The sequence below is a fragment of the Alosa pseudoharengus genome, unplaced genomic scaffold (genome assembly GCF_046254945.1).
Source record: "Alosa pseudoharengus isolate Yale_2024_CS ecotype anadromous, Long Island Sound unplaced genomic scaffold, YU_APseudo_1.1 YU_APseudo_1.1_scf_13, whole genome shotgun sequence".
NCBI classification, from domain to species: domain Eukaryota; kingdom Metazoa; phylum Chordata; class Actinopteri; order Clupeiformes; family Clupeidae; genus Alosa; species Alosa pseudoharengus.
This window is the reverse complement of record NW_027468598.1, coordinates 36674766-36698765: the sequence shown is the minus strand read 5'-3', so window position 1 is coordinate 36698765 and position 24000 is coordinate 36674766. Positions and strand designations below refer to the sequence as shown.

General features: G+C 43.1%; 1 long non-coding RNA gene and 1 pseudogene across 2 annotated transcripts in view; both read left to right on the top strand.

Moving 5' to 3' along the window:
* Nucleotides 1-3402: 3402 nt before the first annotated feature.
* On the top strand, nucleotides 3403-12393 carry LOC143122149 (cytochrome P450 2B11-like; annotated as a pseudogene).
* Nucleotides 12394-23235: 10842 nt separating this feature from the next.
* Nucleotides 23236-24000, top strand: part of LOC143122150 (uncharacterized) — a 2147-nt gene continuing 1382 nt past the window's right edge. For both annotated transcript variants that reach the window (XR_012986605.1, XR_012986604.1), the window contains exon 1: nucleotides 23236-23298. This is a non-coding gene — a long non-coding RNA (uncharacterized LOC143122150). The remainder of the gene's footprint in view (nucleotides 23299-24000) is intronic.

The window sequence follows — 24000 nt, the reverse complement described above, 5'->3', positions numbered from 1 at the left end:
AGAGTGAAATCAGCCTGGATAGTGTGAATAGCATAGACTGCATAAGGGACACAGGCACTTTAAGGGACTAAGTAAAATATGCACATAGATGCCACACAAAGAGGGGTGCCAAAACTACTGTATGGTCATAACTAATCTTTCTCTCCCTCCCTCCCTCCCCCTCTCTCTCTCTCTCTCTCTCTCTCTCTCTCTCTCATTACTGTGCCCAGAGGTTGTGAGGCATGGTGTGTGGCGTGAGGTTGTGAGGCATGGTGTGTGGCGTGAGGTTGTGAGGCATGGTGTGTGGCATGGTGTGAGGCATGGTGTGTGGCATGGTGTGAGGCATGGTGTGAGGCATGGTGTGAGGCATGGTGTGAGGCATGGTGTGTGGCATGGTGTGAGGCATGGTGTGAGGCATGGTGTGTGGCGTGAGGTTGTGAGGCATGGTGTGAGGCATGGTGTGTGGCGTGGTGTGTGGCATGGTGTGAGGCGTGGTGTGTGGCGTGAGGTTGTGAGGCATGGTGTGAGGCATGGTGTGTGGCGTGGTGTGTGGCATGGTGTGAGGCATGGTGTGTGGCGTGAGGGTGTGAGGCATGGTGTGAGGCATGGTGTGAGGCATGGTGTGTGGCATGGTGTGTGGCATGGTGTGAGGCATGGTGTGTGGTGTGAGGTTGTGAGGCATGGTGTGAGGCATGGTGTGAGGCATGGTGTGTGGCATGGTGTGTGGCATGGTGTGAGGCATGGTGTGAGGCATGGTGTGAGGCATGGTGTGTGGTGTGTGACCTTCTTGTGTGTACAAGGGTGAGAACGTAGCATACTGTACAGAGTTCAGTGAAACACAACGGTGCCAGCAGGTAAACTTGGCCAGGTGTTTAGGAATGTTTACCACCTCACTCATCCAGGTGAGGGTTCGGATCTGTTTTGGCAGCCATTCAAGAACATTGTGCAAGATGAAGTCGCTGTGACTAGGAGTCCAAAACCTGGAAATAACCTGGAATAAACTCGTTGATAACCATCTTATATGTGCTGCATGAGAGAAAAGCCATGCATGAGCAGGGGAATGAACATGTGGTGTGTAGTGTAGTGCCGTACCTGCATGGATGCAATGACTGTGTTGGTATGCTAGTTATTTGAGAGAGTTAGTGACATAAGGGGTGGGGAGAGACCATTTTATAGCCAAGAAGGAGGGGGGTGGGGAGAGACCATTTTATAGCCAAGGAGTGTGAGTGTGTGTGTGTGGGGGGGGGGGACCATTTTATAGCCAAGAAGTGGGGGAGCGGGAGAGACCATTTTATAGCTAAGACACAATCATATGCACAATATCATATAATTAGCCTAACCAGGCCCAGCCCTGGCCGTGCACTGATAGACCAAGACCTGAAGGGGGTACTTGGGGTCGTCACACCTCCGTAACTAATAAGAGGCAGGAGCAGACCCAGGGGGCAACAGCAGACCCAGGGGGCAACAGCAGACCCAGGGGGCAACAGCAGACCCAGGGGGCAGGAGCAGACCCAGGGGGCAACAGCAGACCCAGGGGGCAGCAGACCCAGGGGGCAACAGCAGACCCAGGGGGCAGCAGCAGACCCAGGGGGCAGGAGCAGACCCAGGGGTTTTCTCATCTTTCTTTTTGTCTATCCTTCCTCCCTCCCTCCCTTCCTCCCTTCCTCCCTTCCTCCCTCCCTTCCTCCTAGGAAGGAAGGAATGATAGGAGGATGGAAGAGACGTTTTAATTGGCAGAGAGGCCGCTGCAGCGCCGTATCACACACACATCTGGTATGCAAAGACATTCCTGGTATGAAACAGGCCTAAGAGACATCAATTACTGATGATGCGGCACATCACCTCTTAGGCTAGAATAAACAGACACGCAAATTGCAGAGAATATGAGCCTGTACCAAAGCCTAAAGATGTCATATGAACATGACCCTGATAATGAGGTAATGTTTGATAGTTCTCAAGGCATGAATGAATACTTATTATACAATGCGTGAACAAAACAGGCATGGATTTAAAAAGAAAAAAGTTTGCATGGTAGTTTGTGATAATTTCAGCATATAAAGGTCTTTTTTTGGTCTATCCACTAGTTTGTTGATGAAACTAAATCCCTACAAACTTCTTTAAAACCGAAAGTTGACAGACGTGACAAGGAACATTTTACCTTGGAATGAACGCACAATTCCGACTGAAAACACTTCCGCGTCCTCTGGTTGCAATTAGATGAATGAGATGTCCTTGATGACGTCGGGCTTTGAACGAGCTGGCATGAGCTGGCGGGCCGAGGGCCGAGGAGAGAGCAAATTTGCATACGGCCTCTCTCCTCGGTCCCCAGACAGAGAACATCTTTTTTTTATCATTTCCATTTCCAACATTCCCATACAAGGCCACTATTTATTATAATAACATTAGCTTTGTGTGTGTGTGTATGTGTGTGTATGTGTGTGTTTGTGTGTGTGTGTGTGTGTGTGTGTATGTGTGTGTGTTATTGTGCCGTCAATATCTCCTACAACACTCATTAGCGAAATCTAAGAGATACGTACAGTAGTAGGTTAGGCTATCAGGAAAAAACTAATAGCCTATATCCCCTATAATAATAAGGGGATATAAACATAATTCTGTTGAACACATGTTATAAACAGCTGGGAAAGGCTGTCGCAAATCCCTCAAACAGGTGGTCAATCAGAGATTTCAAACAAACAAGGGAACAACATGTCACAATGCAACACGCTGTTTTCCCTTGATGAAAGTGAAACCATGAGTTTTCCCACATCTCAACTTTGGCCAAAGTTTTCAGAAATAATTGTTTTCAGTGATAAAATCTCATTGAAATAATATGCATTTTCCATATGGGGTCTTAGAAGCCATCTGTCTCCTTCTAGCCACAGTGTTTTTGTTGCAAATATAATCAACCTAAGCATGCTCAGATGACGTGATAGACGAGGCGCTGTTGCTCACCTGTCCATCATCGTAAAGCCCGATTTGATTGGTCTGCCAGATTTGAGGCGAGCGTAGTTGCTCCACAACGGAGCAATGCCAGACCGGGACTAAGTTCGGCTGGCACCCAGGCCAACATTTTGGCCTACCTGGTTCATGGATTTGAGCACCCTAGGAGAGTTTATTAGGCTTTGTTATATTGACTCCTGCATTGTACAACCCCCGCAGAGCCATGGGGACAACAACTACAGTTTACAGTCAGGAACCTCAAACAACACTTCTGTCATAAAAACGGAAACCAGAAAGTACAACGATTCCTCCCTCAAGTAGATTTGTTTGTTTTGGTATTGAAATGAGAATGCTGACTACAAGATAAGCATGATGAGCGTAGTTATCCAGGTTAAAGTGGACAACAGGCAGTCACATGACTCCCCGCTCTCCAATGCCTGCTCTGTCAGTCAACGCCTCCTCATCTCCTCTGCAACACAGAAATCCCCTCAGGAACACTCAGAACGAGCAAAAACAAGACACAGACAGGAAGACAGAGAAAGAGACAGACAGACAGACATTGTGACAAAAAGAAAAGGACATATAGTTATTGTGATAGAGAAATAGAGAGAAGGAAAGGAGAGAGAGAGAGAGAGAGAGAGAGAAATAACAACAGAGTGCACGAGGAGTAACCAGAGCGTGAAGCTAGCAGAAACAGGTAGAGGAAAGGAGCTCTGTTAACAGCAGCCGCTGTAGAGGAAGCGTGTGTGTGTGTGTGTGTGCGTCATGTCTGAGTCCAGCATGCTGCTGTTGGCCGGCCTGGTGCTGCTCCTGCTGCTGCTGGCCTGGAGGAGGAGGGGGGCACGGGGGCTTCCACTGCCCCCAGGACCCACTGGACTGCCCCTGCTGGGAAACTTACTCCAAGTGGACAAGACAGCGCCCTTCAAGACCTTCATGAAGGTGAGCAAACGCAGCACTTTTGGTTCGCCTGCAAAGTTATCCAACCAGAGCTGTGGTCACAAGTGCGTGACTCTGCTTGTTGTGTTAGAAAGTTGTCCTTTTCACCGCGAGCACACAATCTTCTACAAGAAAGCTGTACTTCCTGTGGAGGCTGCGGTCCTTCAATGTGTGCAGCAAGCTCCTCAGGATGTTCTACCAGTCTGTTGTGGCCAGCGTCCTCTTCTATGCAGTGGTATGCTGGGGAGGAAGCACAAAGAAGAAGGATGCTGGGCGACTTGACAGGCTGGTAAGGAAGGCTGGCTCTGTAGTGGGAGCTGAACTGGAGTGCATCACTTAAATATCTGACAAAAGGACCCTGAACAAACGGATCAACATCTTGGACAATGAATGCCATGCACTCTACAGCACTATTAAAAAGAGCTTGATCAGCTGGAGACTTCGCTCACTGCCATGCACAACTGAAAGGCTGAGGAAGTCATTTGTCCCCAGGGCCATTGAACTGTTCAATGCCTCACTAAAGGGAAGAGGAGAGATAGACTTCTCTGCTTAGTCTGTCTGCCTCTCCACCCTCTCCATGTTTGAGTACTGACTGCCCACTACTGCTTTACTACTGTTTTACTACTGTTTTACTAATGTACACAGCCTAATGTTTTTACTACTTTTTTCCTGCTACACTGTTTTTCATGCTATATTAGCACACATGATCAATGGCTTCTGCTACAATACTGAATGGCTGTAACCCTATTACCTCAACCTGTTCTTGCACTGACATAGTTTTTTATAGTTTTTTATATTACCTTGTCTACATTATACTTTACTCTCCTATTTGTCTGTATTATTTATGCTGGTCTCTAGACCTTATTATTGCACTGTTGCACTGTTGGACTAATGTTGGACTACTTTTTGCACCTTCACCATGACACTCACTCTCTTGAGCACCTTACCATACACACAGAACTACAGGACTACTGTTGGACTACTTTTGCACCTTCACCATGACACTCACTCTCTTGAGCACCTCACCATGCACACAGAACTACAGGCCCTGTCACTACTAGCGTCTCATGCTTGATCACCCTCAAGCACACTGGATTTTTTACATTTAATTTATATAGTATATTTAGTATTTAGTTTTGTTAGTTTTTCTTATCTCCTACTGTCTCTATTGTACTGTGGAGTTTGGTTATATGTTTATACTTATACTTATATTTACCATTTCTGCTGTAAGTGCATGTTGTGTGTGATGTCTGTATGCTACTGAGACCCCCTGAATTTCCCCTTGGGGATCAATAAACTATCTATCTATCTATCTATCTATCTATCTATCTATCTATCTTCCAAACAGACCGTAAAACATTAAGGGACGGGTTACATGGATTAAGGGTCCCATACATGGATTAGGCTTCATCTTGGACTAAAAGAGAACTTCAATGGGAATTCCATGGGCAAAAAGCTTTAATTTAGGATAAGGTTTTATCCCTGTGCAGGACACCAGCCCATAGGTATTTACAGGACACCAGCCCATAGGTATTTACAGGACACCAGCCCATATAGGTATTTACAGGACACCAGCCCATACAGTAGGTATTTACAGGACACCAACCCATATAGGTATTTACAGGACACCAGCCCATAGGTATTTACAGGACACCAGCCCATATAGGTATTTACAGAACACCAGCCCATACAGTAGGTATTTACAGGACACCAACCCATATAGGTATTTACAGGACACCAGCCCATAGGTATTTACAGGACACCAGCCCATATAGGTATTTACAGGACACCAGCCCATAGGTATTTACAGGACACCAGCCCATAGACGCCCACCCATAGACACCAGCCCATATAGGTATTTACAGGACACCAGCCCATAGGTATTTACAGGACACCCACCCATAGACACCAGCCCATATATGTATTAACAGGACACCAGCCCATATAGGTATTTACAGGACACCAGCACATAGGTATGTACAGGACACCAGCCCATAGGTATTTACAGGACACCAGCTTATAGGTATTTACAGGACACCAGCTTATATGTATTTACAGGACACCAGCCCATAGGTATGTACAGGACACCAGCCCATAGGTATTTACAGGACACCAACCCAAGTCAAGTCAAGTCGAGTCATATACAGGTATTTACAGGACACCAACCCATATAGGTATTTACAGGACACCAACCCATATAGGTATTTACAGACTGACTCCCCGTTATGGAACTCACATAATTCTGTTTTTTCTTTCTCAGTGGAGTGAGCAGTACGGGCCGGTCATGACTGTGACCCTTGGGCCTGTGCGGATAGTGACCCTCAGTGGGTACCAGACAGTGAAGGAGGCCCTAGTGGACCAGGCCGATGACTTCACAGGAAGGGCACCAGTTCAGTTCTTGAACCGGGTCCTCAAGGGATACGGTAAGATCAGAAATACAACATTCCTTCCTGATCAGGTTGTCCATTAAAAGTGATCTGTGGCTATTGATTACCGATCGGGCGGTTACTGATCAGACCATCCGTATTGATCTGTCCAGTCTGTTGATTTTCTTCGTCAGGTCTGGCCATCAGTAATGGAGAGCGCTGGCGCCAGCTGAGACGCTTCACACTGAGCACGCTCAGAGACTTTGGGATGGGCCGCAAGAGGATGGAGCAGTGGATCCAGGAGGAGAGCCGACACCTGCTGGAGAGCCTGAGACAAACCAAATGTGAGTCTTTGTGTGTGTGTGTGTGTGTGTGTGTGTGTGTGTGTGTGCGAGGAGGAAAGCAGACTGAGAGCCTGAGACAAACCAAATGTGAGAGAGAGAGAGTGTGAGTGTGTGTGTGTGTGTTTGGACCATAGTCTGTGACGAACAAATATGTGCATTTGATTGTTAAAGATGATCTAAGCGATGCTGGGTAACGTCACTTCTGTTGACTTTCAAACAAAACGGAGAGCTAGCTCGCTACTTCCTCCCCCTCCCTCCCGTGCTGCTCCTGTGCAATTGAAACTCCCCTAAACGTGCATCTTGTCTCTGATTTGCTGGAACAGTTTGTTAGGTTTTTATGTGGTTGTTTTTGTTGCCGTTTTTGGAGCCTGGGCTGTCCACAGAGATCGCGTTTTTTTACAGTGTATTCAGGACACAGACAGCTAGCGGGTGGTTAGGTGATGTTTACAGTAAGTGACATAAAATGTTTTAGCCTAAAAAACATGTGGCATCGCTTAGAGCACCTTTAATTTTAATCTCAATATAACACAAACGAAAACAACTCATAACTTTTAATCTCAATATAACACAAACGAAAACAACTCTTATAACTTTTAATCTCAATATAACACAAACGAAAACAACTCATAACTTTTAATCTCAATATAACACAAACGAAAACAACTCTTATAACTTTTAATCTCAATATAACACAAACGAAAACAACTCATAACTATTCATCTCAATATAACACAAACGAAAACAACTCATAACTTTTAATCTCAATATAACTGTTTCCCCATTTTTCTCAACATCTAAACAGCATTACAGTATATGCCTGCACTGATGCATTTAATACTTCTGTCTAAAACATTTATCTGTCATCCTGTTGTGCAAGACAACATTTTGCACAATTACACAATTAGGGTGAGGGGCATGAGGTCCTTCCTCAAAAACCAAATACACCATTATCTTCAAAGGGGCATATTCAAAGACTTTGGAAGGATTCGTTTAAAACTGAAAAGATCCAGATATTAAAGGTGCAGTTAGGGATTGTGCAGGAAGTCACATTTGTTTGTGTTTATGTTTATATTTACACAGGGTTTCATTTTTGTTTAGGGGACAGGCTGCTCCCACACTGCAAAACTAAAACCTACAGTAACCAAGTGAGATGATATAAGTTGATATGAGATGAATAACACTTGATTAGATTTGATTAGATAAGCAGTTTCTGGAGCCTGGGCTGCCTACAGAGGCAGGATTTTCTTTATATTTTATTAGATAAGCAGTTTCTGGAGCCTGGGCTGCCTACAGAGGCAGGATTTTCTTTAGAGTGCTCACAGAATGAGCAGCAGGCGGTCGTGAGGAGATGATTGCTGAATGTGACAAAAAATCCCTGACTGTAGGCCCCGGCTGTGGCGCGACTGGCTGGGGCACCTTCACCGTAAGCTGGCGACCCGGGTTCGATTCCCGCCCCATGGTTCTTTCACGTAGACTACACCACTGGCTTCTAATCCAGATAACATCCCCACTCTTTGTTTGTGTTTATGTTTATATTTACACAGCTTTACAACATTTTCCCCCGTCTGATGACTTACACACCTGGCCCCCACCAAAAAGTCTTCCGACACATGGATGAACTGAGGGAGTTTGTAACGGCGAAGATCCACCAGCACAAAGACACTCTGGACCCAGACAACCCTCGCGACTACATCGACTGTTTCCTCATCAGACTCGAGCAGGTAGGCAGTATCCTCGCGACTACATCGACTGCTTCCTCATCAGACTCGAGCAGGTAGGCAGGAGGCAGCTGATATCATGAACAGTGAGCTTGCTGAGTAGACCCATATGGAAAAGACAAACAAGACTCTTTTAATGAGGAAAAGGATATTTGTTAATCCTTAAGTAATGTTGAAAACATAATTAATAATGATGAATGAGGTGTTGCTTATTATTTGCTTAATACTTAAATAATACTTAACTAATGCTTAATTGTGTACCCTTATAGTAAAGTGTTACCCGCATAGTCAAACTTTACAAAGTGCGCAGAACAGACAGACCTGCTGTATGCTACAAGCTAACCACATCAGTGGACCCCACTATTCTCTTTACTGTACTGTCTCAGGAGAGCGATCTTCCTACCACGGAGTTCTTCTACGATAATCTAGTCTCCACCGTCATTAACCTCTTTATTGCTGGCACAGAGACCACCAGCACAACCATGAGATATGCTATGATGCTACTTATCAAACATCCAGAGATACAGGGTAAGGCTTGATCGAACGAACACACACACACACACACACACACACACACACACACACACACACACACACACACAAAGGCTGTCAAATGCTGTTTATGCCCCTAATATGACTCTATGCTTTCATAATAAGTTTAGTAGGGATCATACTAGAACAGCTTAATACTTTAGAAGTGCAGTCATGTTCATTTATTAACAGTTATACAGTCTTATGCCAGTTTCTAAGATACATTATCATACTATATCTATAACACTAAGAAATTATGTTGTCTTTCTGTTCTGTCTGAATTCAAGAGCAAATGCATAAAGAGATTGAGACAGTGATTGGTGCACATCACATTCCACAAATGGAAGACAGGAAGTCCCTCCCCTACACTGATGCTGTCATTCATGAGGTCCAGCGCTACCTGGACATTGTGCCCCTCAATATCCCCCACTACGCCACCAAGGACATCTCTTTTAGGGGCTACACCATTCCCAAGGTCTGTCCAGTGGAACACCTCTTGCTCTGCTCTGCCATTACACTACACAGCCTATACATGTGACAACACCACTTTCATTACACTAGTGATAGACTGATTGATTTGCTGTAGGGCTGATCAACCAGGCTGATTAATGCCGTAATGTGTCGTAATCGTCACTGGCAGAGTAAAAGTGCTCACAAGGCCAATTAAACAAAAAATCTCTGCTGACTGGCAGCCCCATTCATGTGTGCATCGGCTACTGATAACCCCCAATCACTTAATTACACAGCATTGAATAATGTACTGTTGCTCCAAGTCTGACTCATACACTGGCACCCATGCCTGGGCAATGAGGGGAAGTCTAATATGAGCAATAAACTGATAAAATAGGGCTTGCCAAATTGGAAGTCTTTGGGTATGTGAGGTGCTCGGATGTCAACAGTCTACCACACCATCCTCCTCCACCGCCTCTCTGAATTCATTGCTCTCACTGGCACAGCCCTCTCGCACTCAGGTTCCGGTCCTATCTCTCAGGCAGGAAGCAATTCATCACCATGAAAGACACCAACTCCGCCCCAGCACCAGTCAAACATGGTGTACCCCAGGGATCTGTGCTTGGCCCCCTTCTTTTCACCATTCACATGCTGCCCCTTGGCCAGATTATCCGTCAACATGGACTCAGCTTCCACTGCTATGCTGATGACACTCAGCTGCACATCAGCACCAAACCCTCTACCTAGCTCCCACCCACGCCAGTTGTCAACTGCCTGCAAGAAATAAAATCCTGGACGTCCACAAACCTTCTCAAACTAAACAGCAACAAAACTGAGCTCATGGTGGTGGCTCCTGCAGCACAGCTAAAGAAGGTCGCTGACCTCCATCTCTCCTTCCCCAGAAGTCTGCAACCTGGGCGTCATCTTGGACTCTACTCTTTCATTCTAGTCACATATCAAGCACATAACCAAATATGCCTTCTACCACCTCATAAACATCACCAAATCTGCCTTCTACCACCTCAAAATCATCACCAAATCTGCCTTCTACCACCTCAAAAACCTCTCAAGACTCACAACTCTCACTCTCTAATTCTAAAAGAATGGTTTTGAACAACTCACTTGGTTTTTCTGCTAGCCTCCATCTTGCCAGTCAAGGAGTGAGTTGTCCAAAACCTTCCTTATTTGTAAACTATGTGTACACAAACAATGTTCTCAATGCTTGATGCTGAGTGTTCATGTGTAGACACTGATGATACTTCGATCAAAGTTTCATGTTGTGTAGAGCCTTCTTAGTGTTTTAAAAATAGAGATTTTTGAGGTGATCATGTATCAAAATAGTAGTGCCCCTACGATTCCCATTCAAAAGGTCATTTGACCCGAAAACGTCAACACTGACACACTTAAAAGTGGCGCTTCCGACATAATTATTTATTTATTTATTTTTTTAAACGAAAGATTGACTCGGGTACATTCACAAAAAGACCCTAGGTTGCATTTTGGCGAGAGTTACGCTTTAACCCCGAGCTGCTCCGGGCACAATGGCCCTTGTAATATAATTGACAAATGTAAGCCGCTTTGGATAAAAGCATCTGCCAAATGAAAAAAATACAATGAATAAAATGAATGAATGAATCATTTGGATCTGCTTTAACGTCACAAGACATCTGTAAACAGAAATGCTAATGGGATTACAGTGTATATGATAAAAGTCATAAAAGCCTGGGTACAAACAGCTGTGGAGATAAAACTTTGTTTGTTATACTACTTTCTGATCCCTGACCTCTGACCCCTTGCAGGACACTGTGATCATTCCCATGCTGCACTCTGTGCTCAGGGATGAGGACCAATGGGAGAAGCCCTGGACCTTCAACCCTGACCACTTCCTGGACAAAAATGGGAACTTCAAGAAGAACCCAGCCTTTTTCGCCTTCTCGGCAGGTGTGGAGAGTTTCTGTGTGTGCTGTTTAAAAAAGAAGTCTGCAAAGACAGGTTTCATTCTACCTTTGTTAGGAATTATATTGGCAAATGTAGGCTATTACTGTATAGATAACATTAACGGCAGACATATATTTGGCTACTAGAATATGTTTTTGCTTGTTATATGGTTCATAGAAAGCGGTGGATCACTTAACGCCACCCTGACACTCTAACAATAGTGTCACATCAAGGCAGCATAGGAGGCTATTTACAGGGTTATACATTTGCACAGTACCATAATGTTCCAGTATTTACATTGATTGATTCATCAAAATGTCTACCCCTATAAGGTTTAAACACAGGGATGGGCTATACAGTACATGGGAATACATTTCTTTTCTTCATTTTTCTTTCTGATTAAAGTGTGTGTGTACTGATGCAATATGTGTGTGTGTGTGTGTGTGCATGTGTGTGTGTGTGCGTGCATGTGTGTGTGTGTGTGTGTGTGTGTATGCATGTGTGTGTGTGTGTGTGTGTGTGTGTGTGCGTGCATGTGTGTGTGTGTGTGTATTCTCAGGTAAACGGGCGTGTGTGGGTGAGTCATTAGCGCGGATGGAGCTCCTGATCTTCCTGGTGTCCATAGTGCAGCAGTTCCATCTCAGCGCCCCTGGAGGACCATCCAGTCTGGACATAAAGCCTGAGTTCAGCAGCTTTGGGAACATACCCCGTCGATACGAGCTCATCGCCACCCCCTGTTGACCAGCCATGGTACTACAGCACAGTACCTAGAATGTCAGGACTTTTTTGCAGTGCTTCTATCAGTCTACTAAACTGTTTCTTAGTGCATTAAAGATCAGCCTACTAAACTATTCCTTAGTGCATTAAAGATCAGCCTACTAAACTGTTCCTTAGTGTATTAAAGATCAGTCTACTACACTGTTCCTTAGTGTAGTAAAGATCAGTCTGCTAAACTGTTCCTTAGTGTAGTAAAGACCAGTCTACTGTCTACTAAACTGTTCCTTAGTGTATTAAAGATCAGTCTACTAGACTGTTCCTTAGTGTATTAAAGATGCCATTTTTGTCGTTGCATTTAGTCTGCACTATGTGATCTACATTCAATCCAGCTGTTACATTTGTTACACAAGGCCTTTTGGGATGGTGTGAATCTAAAAATGTGGTTTCTTTGAGCAAGGACATTTTAGATAATGATCTGGGTCTGATTATGCTGCTGTTGTTGTTGATCATCAGCATTGTCAAGTTACTTTGATAAATAAATGCTTTTGTCTTTCTCCATATTTGTTTTCAACTTTTCTTATTGTGGATATCAGCAGTGAGTTTGCTGTAATCATGTTTTGGAGTGAGTCTATTAGTTGGCATCACATGTGAATGGGTATTAGTCTGTAGATCTGAACTATATTTGTGTTTTTTTGTTTTAAACAAGATAATGTTTTACCGAGTTTCATAGCCAATGTAAAGTTTAAAATGAGAAAAGAAAACCACTGGTGAAATGCTTGTCTATTAAATAACTAATACGTAATCTAGATTAGCTTTCATATTGTAGGCCTACTTTGCTAACCCAGCTGTACGACAAGATCATTTTAGACTGAATATATTATATAGCTTACCATGAATAGCCACAATGCAGGAGAAACCCTGTCCAACTTGGACAATATTGTGAAGATGAATATTATCCAGAGACAAATTTAGGGCCGTTTTTGTTAACCTATGGATTTGCACATAGTGAAGATATAGATATGCACCAAGCATTTACAGACAAGACTCAAGAGCATCAGTATCAAGTAACACATGAAAGAATTATTCTGCCGATAAAGACAACTCTTGAGCATACAATGGTTCATGTCCATGCACATTCAACAGTCAATGGGGTACAATGGAGTATAATACAATGCTTCATTGTCATGTCCATAGCCAACAGCAATAGAACTGAAGTGACCAAATGTTTCTGCTTCAGACAAAAAACTATATTTTGCATAATCTCCTGATCTGATCAGGTGCTCTTACATAGTCTTGTATTGCCTTTAATGCCCGAGTGTGTTCAGGGGTAAGAGAACCCCAGGTGAACACTCCTCTCTGTAATGCCCCTGTGTGTTCAGGGGTAAGAGAACCCCAGGTGAACACTCCTCTCTGTAATGCCCCAGTGTGTTCAGGGGTAAGAGAACCCCTGGTGAACACTCCTCCCTTTAATGCCCCAGTGTGTTCAGAGGTAAGAGAACCCCAGGTGAACACTCCTCTCTGTAATGCCCCAGTGTGTTCAGAGGTAAGAGAACCCCAGGTGAACACTCCTCCCTTTAATGCCCCAGTGTGTTCAGGGGTAAGAGAACCCCAGGTGAACCTACCTCCCTTTAATGCCCCAGTGTGTTCAGGGGTAAGAGAACAGAGATTGCCCAATGACCCCAGATGAACCTTCCTCTCTTTAATGGGTCATTTACGGTGTTGGAGAAAGTCCCTCATTGTTGTGAGGGGTGTTTGTTTTGGTTTTGAGATATGGACTGCAGACTGGTTGAGGGGGGGGGGGGGTGTGCAAAGGTGAGTATTGCCTCTCTGCACAAAGATCACCACAGCTGTCAACATTGCAGAAAGGTAGCCTTGGGAACAGAATTTCTGACATTCTTACATGTGTCTGTCAGATTAAACCAGCTGCATTTTGTTTTGGTCTGTACAAATGAATTAAAACATATGGCAATGCTATATGCCTATACCAAGGCACTATGAATAAACATGTAAATCGTCTTTCACAGTGAAATGATAAGGTGAGTGTTGAACAAGGGTGTCAACATGGAAGCTATATATATCATATCTCATATTTATTGTTTTAGTTTTATATTAATAATGGCACGTGGCTGCCTAGAAAATGTCTTTAGAATGTCGGTTGGTTTCATACATTTTTCCCAGTGTGCATCCATTTGAGATCTGACATGATTTCTCATTCGACCATGCTGCTAGTTTTGCAGATGCTCATTGGGCACATTATTCCAGAGATTACGGTACTTACTTACCTCTGTCCTACTGCTGAAGGTGTACTGACAGGTTTAAAGGGGTGCATTAAGCCAGAGATTACGGTACTGATTTACCTCTGTCCTACTGCTGAGGGTGTACTGACAGGTTTAAAGGGGCGCATTATGCCAGAGATTACGGTACTGATTAACCTCTGTCCTACTGCTGAAGGTGTACTGACAGGTTTAAAGGGGCGCATTATGCCAGAGATTACGGTACTGATTTACCTCTGTCCTACTGCTGAAGGTGTACTGACAGGTTTAAAGGGGCGCATTATGCCAGAGATTACGGTACTGATTTACCTCTGTCCTACTGCTGACAGTAACTCCACCCACTGGCTCCATCAGCACAGAGCACATAAAACCTCTCAGTCCACAATAAAAACTTAGAGAGGGTACCAGAGTGAGAGACAGACACCCAGGGGCATTGAAGAAAAAAGAGAAATAGACAGACAAAGAGAGAGAGAGAGAGAGAAAGAGAGAGAAAGAGAGAGAGAGAGAGAGAGAAATATTAATTAGGTTGAAGCATCGACCCAGACAGTGTGGGAAATCATCCCTTCAGGTAGAGGAAGGTGCCTTGACCCTTTGTGGAGTGAGTTAGATTGCAAATCCATAATTACACAGTGGTGGTCTAGTAAGTATTTGACAGCTATAAAACAACGTTCCATGCATCCTTTATTGTGCCATGCAATTGAATGTGCAGTGCACAACATTCTCATCACAAATTTGCTATTATCATCTTAGACGAACAGCATCTACATCCTGTTAACAGCAGCCGCTGGCTGTAGAGGAAGCGTGTGTGTGTGTGTATGTGTGTGTGTGTGTGTGTGTGTGTGTGTGCGTCATGCTGCTGTTGGCCGGCCTGGTGCTGCTCCTGCTGCTGCTGGCCTGGAGGAGGAGGGGGGCACGGTGGCTTCCACTGCCCCCAGGACCCACTGGACTGCCCCTGCTGGGAAACCTGACCCAAGTGGACAAGACAGCGCCCTATAAGACTCTATTGAAGGTGAGGTGTATGCACATACTGCATTCTGCCGTTAGTTGATTATTTTACATGAGTTTGATGGTGGATGCTCTTAGTTGTATATGGGTGTGGTAGAGCACTGGCAATGCCACTGCCTGACAATCGGTCCTTCCAGGAGTCCCTGAAGAACCTCGGACCGTTGTGAGTCCATGTTACTTTGTATAAAAGCATCAGCTAAATATAGTTCAACTTTAACTTTTAACTTTTAGTCTAATGTAATATGGAGATCGACACATCTGTGGATCAGGTATTAGCACTGTATAGTTTGCAAAGGACAGATACTTCACTGCAAAAAGTGATATCTTACCAAGTGTTATAATCTTATAAGATAACAAATCTAGTTAGTATTGTTTTTAGTATAAAGTTACTCACTTTAAGTTTTCTAGTAAGATTATTTGAAAATAAGTCAAAATCTTTGTTTTTGCTTATTTTAAGTCAAATAATCTTACAAGAAAGCTAAAAGTAGGTATCCAAAACAAAAACAATACTAACTAGATTTTTTTTTATCTTAATATAACATTATAACACTTAGAAACATATCACTTTTTGCAGTGTTGTACTTACCAGTGTCTGCATTTAGCTGGTTTAACCACTCAGGGTTGTGTTACTTCATAACAGGGGCAATCAGTTTAATGTAAACATCGGCGGTGTAACCATGTTGTTCTTTCTCCCTCATCCCAGTGGAGTAAACAGTACGGGCCGGTCATCTCTGTGAATCTTGGACCCCGGCGCTTTGTGATTCTGAGTGGGTACCAGACTGTCAAGGAGGCCCTGGTGGATCAGGCAGATGACTTTGCAGGAAGGTCACAAGCGCCTTTTGCCATGAAAATGTTGAAAGGATATGGTGAGCTGTCTTACTTGGAGTACTCTGGTTATTTGTGTTTACATGTACTGTATTCATTTAGCAGCGTTTTATCTGAAATGTTGAAGGTTGTTACGGCTTTGCTTTTTGACCAATCTTTGACTATGTGGGTGTGATTTATTACACATCCAGAATAATACATTTGAGTCATATTATTATGAACTTATAATGGGGCTCAAAAGTTAAATAGGAAAAAAAGTTGTGATTTACAAAAAAAATCAGGGGGAACACATGCCCCCCTTCCGTTAATGGGCAGAAAGCCACTGCTGCTGATGTTAATGCAGTACCATGCTGTTTTACCTGTGAATTTACCTGTGTATTTACCTGTGAATTTACCTGTGTATGCTGATGATGTGTTAATGAAGTCCCGTGCTGTTTTACCTGTGTATTTACCTGTGTATGCTGATGTGTTAATGAAGTCCCGTGCTGTTTTACCTGTGTATTTACCTGTGTATGATGTGTTAATGCAGTCCCGTGCTGTTTTACCTGTGTATTTACCTGTGTCAAGTCAAGTCAAGTCAGTTTTATTTGTATAGCGCATTTAACATGCACAGAGTGCAACCCAAAGCGCTCCACATATAAGACATTGTCATTGACACATAGACCAACAAAGACAATAGCGGACGGAGCGGCGTAGTCGCCAGCGTAACCGTGACACCAAGACATACAAGACAGACAACAAACAAATTAATAAATAAAATAAATAAAAAATAAAAACAAAATTAGACCAATTTCCAACCGGCTGAAAATGTCCAAGGGCAATGATGACTCGCGTGAAACTGAGCACAGCTGTGTCTCCACAACCGATGCAACGCCAACAAAGATCAAACACTCACTGGCAGTCTGGAGATAACATGAACGTTAGGCCTTGTTAGTCTGGAGATCAGCAACTCGGTGGACTTAGCTGCTACATAGGTGCCAACTCTCACGCATTGGCCGTGAGACACACGCATTTGATTAGTTTCACACGCTCACACGCCACACCCCCGATTTCTCACGCTGAAGTGTCAACCCGGTCGGTCAGATGCCTGAAAAATGAGTTTAGCCTATAGATCTACCTGTTGTGCCACGATTATGCTTTCAGAGACGGTGAGAGGGTTCAAGAGCACCACCTGTCTGTGGAATTTTCTAAGTTTTCTCTCATTTGCGATGCTACTTCAGAAGCCATCCCAGGCGCATCCCCCCCCCCCCCGCATTTCCCCGGCTTCAGGTATGCTTTGAGTATTATTGAGTATTTTTCACGCTGAAGTGTCAACCTGGTAGGTCAAATACCTGGCAGATGAGGTTCAACTAAACTAAACCTATACATAAGATATCACACATCATGTGAACGTGTGGAATCTAAGCTTTCCAATGATATTAGCGCCAAGTTGCTGTGATAAATGGTTCGCGAGAGAATTAACATTGAACCGACGTGCAATTTAGGCTAATCATATTTGCATTTACCCATTACTCTCGGTTTAATATTTCACTAACCCTTCACACAACACGTGGAAAACCCTATTTCACAATAAACAGCAAACCTACCGAATACGAGGATATAAAGCATGCCTCTGTGCAATAAGTGGTTCCTGAGTAATCCGGTTTTGAAATTGCAACACATTTCTACATAGCCTCATTGGGGCGAAATTATAATGTATTCTAATGTTAACTATTTGTCAGTAGGCCTACATACATTTTTGTAAATTGCTCAGCCATAGATTATCCCACTATCATGGTTCTTATATTGTCAGGTTCCAGCCAATCCCATTACAGATAAATGAATATATTTATATTGGCATGCTTCCTAGTGACATTAATGCAAAAATATGAAGAAAATCAAATAACGAGACACAAATATTGATATAAAGCCTGACATAAGCCATATGCAAACATTCACATCATGCAGATATGGGTACATCCTGAAAAAGGAATATCATGTAGGCTATAGGCTATGGCCATTACAATGACCAATATATTATCTTAAATAAACTAGCTGAATAACACAGGTGACCACTTCTGCATAATTTCATGGAGTGCTGAAATGTACACACATTTCTGAACTGTGAAATGTAGCATATGTTTTTGTGGTTGTGAACTTATTGCAATATTACCATAACTATTCCACCTGTGTGTGCATGGTTATAATTCTGAAGTGCAAAATAGCTTAGGCTACAGCACAAATATTTCCATAAAAATAAGCAAGTCTGACCTCTGAATTTATTTTGAAAGTGCATCTGATTGATGCAAAATATACAAACATTTCTTAAATTCTTACAAAACACCCACCCACTCTTTAAAATTGTTAGTTTGGACCCCCCACCCCCACTTTTGCCGTGTGAAATACCAGTGCTGTTTTCAGCATCTGTTTAGTGCTTCATTGTCATTTTCATTGCATTCTCCCATTTTCGCGTAAATCGCTCATAAACTTTTTTTTTTTTTAGGGGCAGGATTGTATTCGAGACAGCCCTTTATTTCTTATGCGAGTTTTATTTTGAGACATGCGTTTCTTGGAGCGGCATACTGGTAGGCCTTCTAAAGCATGACATTTTCGGTTTAGTTTGATATTTAATTTACTTTTGGACTGTTTGATTATATTGTTAAATGTTGGGACTGATGGGCACTGAAATCTGGGGAGGTATTTGATGATCACTATTACGTTCCATGTGTCGGGATTTAAAACAAACCATCCGCTTTCATACGTTCATTGAACGTCCGCGGTGCTGTAATGGAAACCTTATTGCGTAGCCAAGTAGCCTATTGAGTTATTTTTAAATTATGCATGATTTACTTTTTATTAATTTCGTAGGCTGGCTTTATTTTGTTATATAGAAGTATCTAAATAACCTGTTAAAATGTACCAGAATTCAGGAAATTGCATCTAGTCCACAAAAAAAAATTCTGGGGGAGGACCCCCATACCCCCCGCTGAAATGTCCCACCCACTTTTACAATGCCTCCGACGCCCATGGTCCTAGTAGTAGGCTAGATCCCTTTGAGACCAATGTCCATATAACTCTGGGACCCTGGTCCCAGGGATGGATTACTGCACGGGCCTTCCGGGCCCAGACCCAGGGGCCCAAGGTGTCAGGGGGCCCTGAAGCCCAAGCCTTTGCATGGAATCATTGCCTCAATATCAACACATCAGGATGTAGGCTATGAATCTGATTGAATTTAGTATTGCCCATCCCCAAAATGCACCAGAATACAGGAAATCACATTAAACTAATTAAAAAAATTCTGGGGGAGTACCCCCAAACCCCCCTTCCACATATACGACAATTAGTGGGGAGCCCTTAATACATCTGGGCCCAAGGGCCCGAAAGCTCATAATCCGTCCATGCCTGGTCCCTACACCTGAGAACCACTGATGTGGGTTTTTTTTACTGTACGGTATAATGCTGAATGAGCCAAACAAAAATTTACGCAGCAAAATTTTGGTTGGCCCCACCAAATCTCACTCCAAGGTTTTTTGAAAAGTTGGCAGCCCTGCTGCTATAACAGCGACAGTTTGTTGGTCCGTAATGCAGAGTTCTTCAACGTTAACGTTAACGTTAGTCTGCTCAATCCAGTCCAGGCAGTTGGCATGGCAGCTCACAGGTCAAAAACAGCTCGGCGGCCTCGGCAGATCTTTCGCAGCTGCTGTCCCAAGAAATCCCCTCGACCAGACAGCGAAGTGCAGCACCGGTGTTGTGCCCCTTCTGGTTTTTCCACCTACTGGTTTCCGAGCTGTTTCCGAGCCTGTCCAGATGTCATGTATACCTATCAACAGCAACTGCTGCTACCCACGTCGACAGATTCGCTACATATTCATAAACATTTTACTGGCCTTTGCATGTCGCACCTCAATAAAAGCTGCACTGAACTGAACTGAATACCTGAGCACTACATTACTATAACATTTTCCAGCGGGAAAAATGCTTTTTTTAAGTAACCTAATTTCGATTATCTGTGTCGTGCTGGATTCGAACCCTCCTTAGCAAAAATATCACCATGCGAGGCCGCCTCGCTCTCCACTATTCTATCAGCACCTATATAACTTATAGGACATGCCGCTGTCTTCATTAAGTAGGCCATGATTCACCGTTTATCTGAATATTTTGAAACAACTGGTTACCTTGATTTAGGCTTTAAAAAACATAACTGTATCATGCACAACTGTATCATTTAGTGACTGAGCCTATCCAAGATTCCATCATTATTAATTTATCATTATCTAGGCTCGAACCTACGACTACAAGATCCGAAATGCAGAGGTCTATCCTTTCACGCCACCTTGTCACGCTACAACAAATGAAAATATTGGCTAGTATTTTGCCTATAGGCTATTCGGTGTGTTTCATTAAATGTGTAACTTATTTGTTCACATGTGCTCGGTTGGCGATTTATGCTTCACTGATTAGGCTCATTAGTAGGCTACGTTCAATAGACTGTGACGTTATTATTAAAATTATCATTATTATGCCTATTATTTTTAATAGCCTAATATATATATATTTTTTTAAAGCATTACTGCCTATTGTCGTAATAAGTATTATCATTATTATTATTATTATTATTATTATTAATGATATTATAACTGCTGGGCCCAGGAAACGTCATGCAATGTCAAATTGCATTCATTTTGCGTGACTTCATGCGTTCGGCTCTAACCGACAGAGCCCGACATTCTCCGAACACATCTGCAACCATTGTAGTCTGAACTATGTTGGTTGAAACCAACATGGTTCAAACTAACAAAGTACTATGTAAGTACGGCGGCTTTGGGGAACAGTCGTAACTTACATGTTAGTTAGTTGAACGATGCATCGTACCACGTTAGTAAAAAGCTAACCTCCGTAGTTGTACGGGAAACGCACCCCTGACCAACATATGTGTGTTTTTTGGGTGTCTCAGAGATCCCACCTTTGGAACAGTTGTCAGGGGCCTCAAGTCGGTGCCGTGTGTCTTGGTCCCATCCCTCTAGCACCTAGCGTTACCACGCCAGAAGAGGGAAACCTTGTACGTTTCGAACCGTTTATCTCCTTCCAGGAATAATCCACCGACTCCAAACTGAGCCTGGCTTGTTTGTGATGTCCCGTTGTTCAACATATTCTGATTTCATACTGATCGGACCAACATAAGTGAGTTTTTTGGCTAAAAATGTAAAAATGGCTAAACGTTAGCAATTCTACTGCTTTGTTGTTTTGCATAGCAACCACCATATGTACCCTAGCAACACCCAAGCAACCACCTTAATTACCCTAGCAACGCCCTAGCAACCATCTTAATTACCCTAGCAACCATCTTGATTACCCTAGCAACCACTTGTATAATGTCAAGCTAGCAACCACCATAGCAACCAACATGCTTACTCTGACAACCACCATAGCAACCGTGTTATTTTGCATAGCAACCACCATATCTACCCTAGCAACACCATAGCAACCATTCAAATTACCCTAGCAACAACCACAATATGACCATAGTAACCACGACAGCAACCACGGTATTTAGCATAGTAAACGCCATATGTACCCTAGCAACGCTATATACATTTACTGACCTGACCAACATATGTGTGTTTTTTGGCTAAAAATGTAAAAATGACTAAATGTTAAATCGCCAAAAAAGTAGTTTTTGCCAGCACATTGCTTTGCATTACAGCTAGAGGGATGAAACTTTGCATGCTCCATGTGGGTCATGTGCAGAAGGTCTGACTTGAATTTCAGCCTCGTAGCTCCATGCTACCACCCACAACTCCACCTCTGAAGTGGGAGTGGTCAACTTTTTTTATGTTTTTCCTTCACAGTTTTTTTTGTGGGTGTCTCAGAGATCCCACCTTTAGAACAGTTGTCAGGGGCCTCAAGGCGGTGCTGTTCATCTTGGTCCCATCCCTCTAGCACCTAGCGTTACCGCGCCAGAAGAGAGAAACCTTGTACATTTCTAACAGTTTATCTCCTTCCGGGAATAATCCACCGACTCCAAACTGAGCCTGGCTTGTTTGTGATGTCCCGTTGTTCAACATATTCTGATTTCATACTGATCGGACCAACATAAGTGAGTTTTTTGGCTAAAAATGTAAAAATGGCTAAACGTTAGCAATTCTACTGCTTTGTTATTTTGCATAGCAACCACCATATGTACCCTAGCAACACCCAAGCAACCACCCTAATTACCCTAGCAACGCCCTAGCAACCATCTTAATTACCCTAGCAACCATCTTAATTACCCTAGCAACCACTTGTATAATGTCAAGCTAGCAACCACCATAGCAACCAACATGCTTACCCTAACAACCACCATAGCAACCATGTTATTTTGCATAGCAACCACCATATCTACCCTAGCAACACCATAGCAACCATTCAAATTACCCTTGCAACAACCTAGCAACCACCACAATATGACCATAGTTACCACCATAGCAACCACGGTATTTAGCATAGTAAACGCCATATGTACCCTAGCCACGCTATATATTTACTGACCTGACTAACATATGTGTATTTTTTGGCTAAAAATGGAAAAATGGCTAAAAGTTTAATAGTCAAAAAAGTATTTTTTGCAGACACAATGCTTTGCGTTACAGCTAGAGGGATGAAACTTTGCACGCTCCATGTGGGTCATGTGCAGAAGGTCTGACTTGAATTTCAGCCTTGTAGCTCCATGCTACCACCCACAACTCCACATCTGAAGTGGGAGTGGTCAACTTTTTTAATGTTTTTCCTTCACAATTTTTTTTGTGGGTGTCTCAGAGATCCCATTTTTGGAAGACTTGTCAGGGGCCTCAAGTCGGTGTCGTGTGTCTTGGTCCCATCCCTCTAGCACCTAGCGTTACCGCGCCAGAAGAGGGAAACCTTGTACGTTTCGAACCGTTTATCTCCTTCCGGGAATAATCCACCGACTCCAAACTGAGTCTGGCTTGTTTGTGATGTCCCGTTGTTCAACATGTTCTGATTTCAAACTGATCGGATCAACATAAGTGTGTTTTTTGGCTAAAAATTTAAAAATGGCTAAATGTTAAATCGCCAAAAAAGTAGTTTTTGCTGGCACAATGCTTTGCTTTACAGCTAGAGAGATGACACTTTGCATGCTCCATGCGGGTCATGTTATGATATGGACCACCCTTGCCATTGTGGACTCCACTATTAAGGGACAGGTAATTCAACCACCTAAAGCATATATTTTTGCCTTTACATCCTGCAGAAGTTCAAGAGGGATCTCTCGTATGCAGTGCTGCTCCTTTGCCTCATCAAGGTGAGACATGTGTAACCTACAGTATATTCCACCCTTATGTTTGCTTAATCTCATCCTGGCATATGGTTTTATTAAGCACTAAAAACTACCTGCACTCGTCACGTCACTCTGAACAGTGATGTCATCCTGGCATATGGTTTTATTAATCACACAGAAGGGAGGAATATAACTTATTATACTGTAGCTTAGATCACATCTCCACACTACAGGCGTTCAAAAAATATATCATTTAGGCTATCTACGGTAGGTATGGTTATGGTAGGTATGGTTATGGATATGGTTTGCATGGCTGAAACTGCTTTGCCTTTGAGTTGGAGCTCAAAACGTATCATATGTGTACCTTGTTCGTCAATATACAAAATAGTGCCATGTATAGATTTATGTCCTCCAATGGTTGCAGGAAAGTGGGATATGTCCTATTGCATGTTAAATCATACCTACAACTGACCAGCTTTCAGAAAATATATGGTTTGCATGGCTGAAACTGCTTTGCCTTTGAGTTGGAGCTCAAAACGTATCATATGTGTACCTCGTTCGCAAATATGCAAAATAGAGCCATGTATAGATTTATGTCCTCCAAAGTTTGCAGCATGGTGACACATGTCCTATTGTATGTTAAATCACACCTACAACTGATCGTATGATATGCAATGTCTGCAGGAAAGTAGGTCAGGCTTTCAGAATATATACAGTGGGACATGT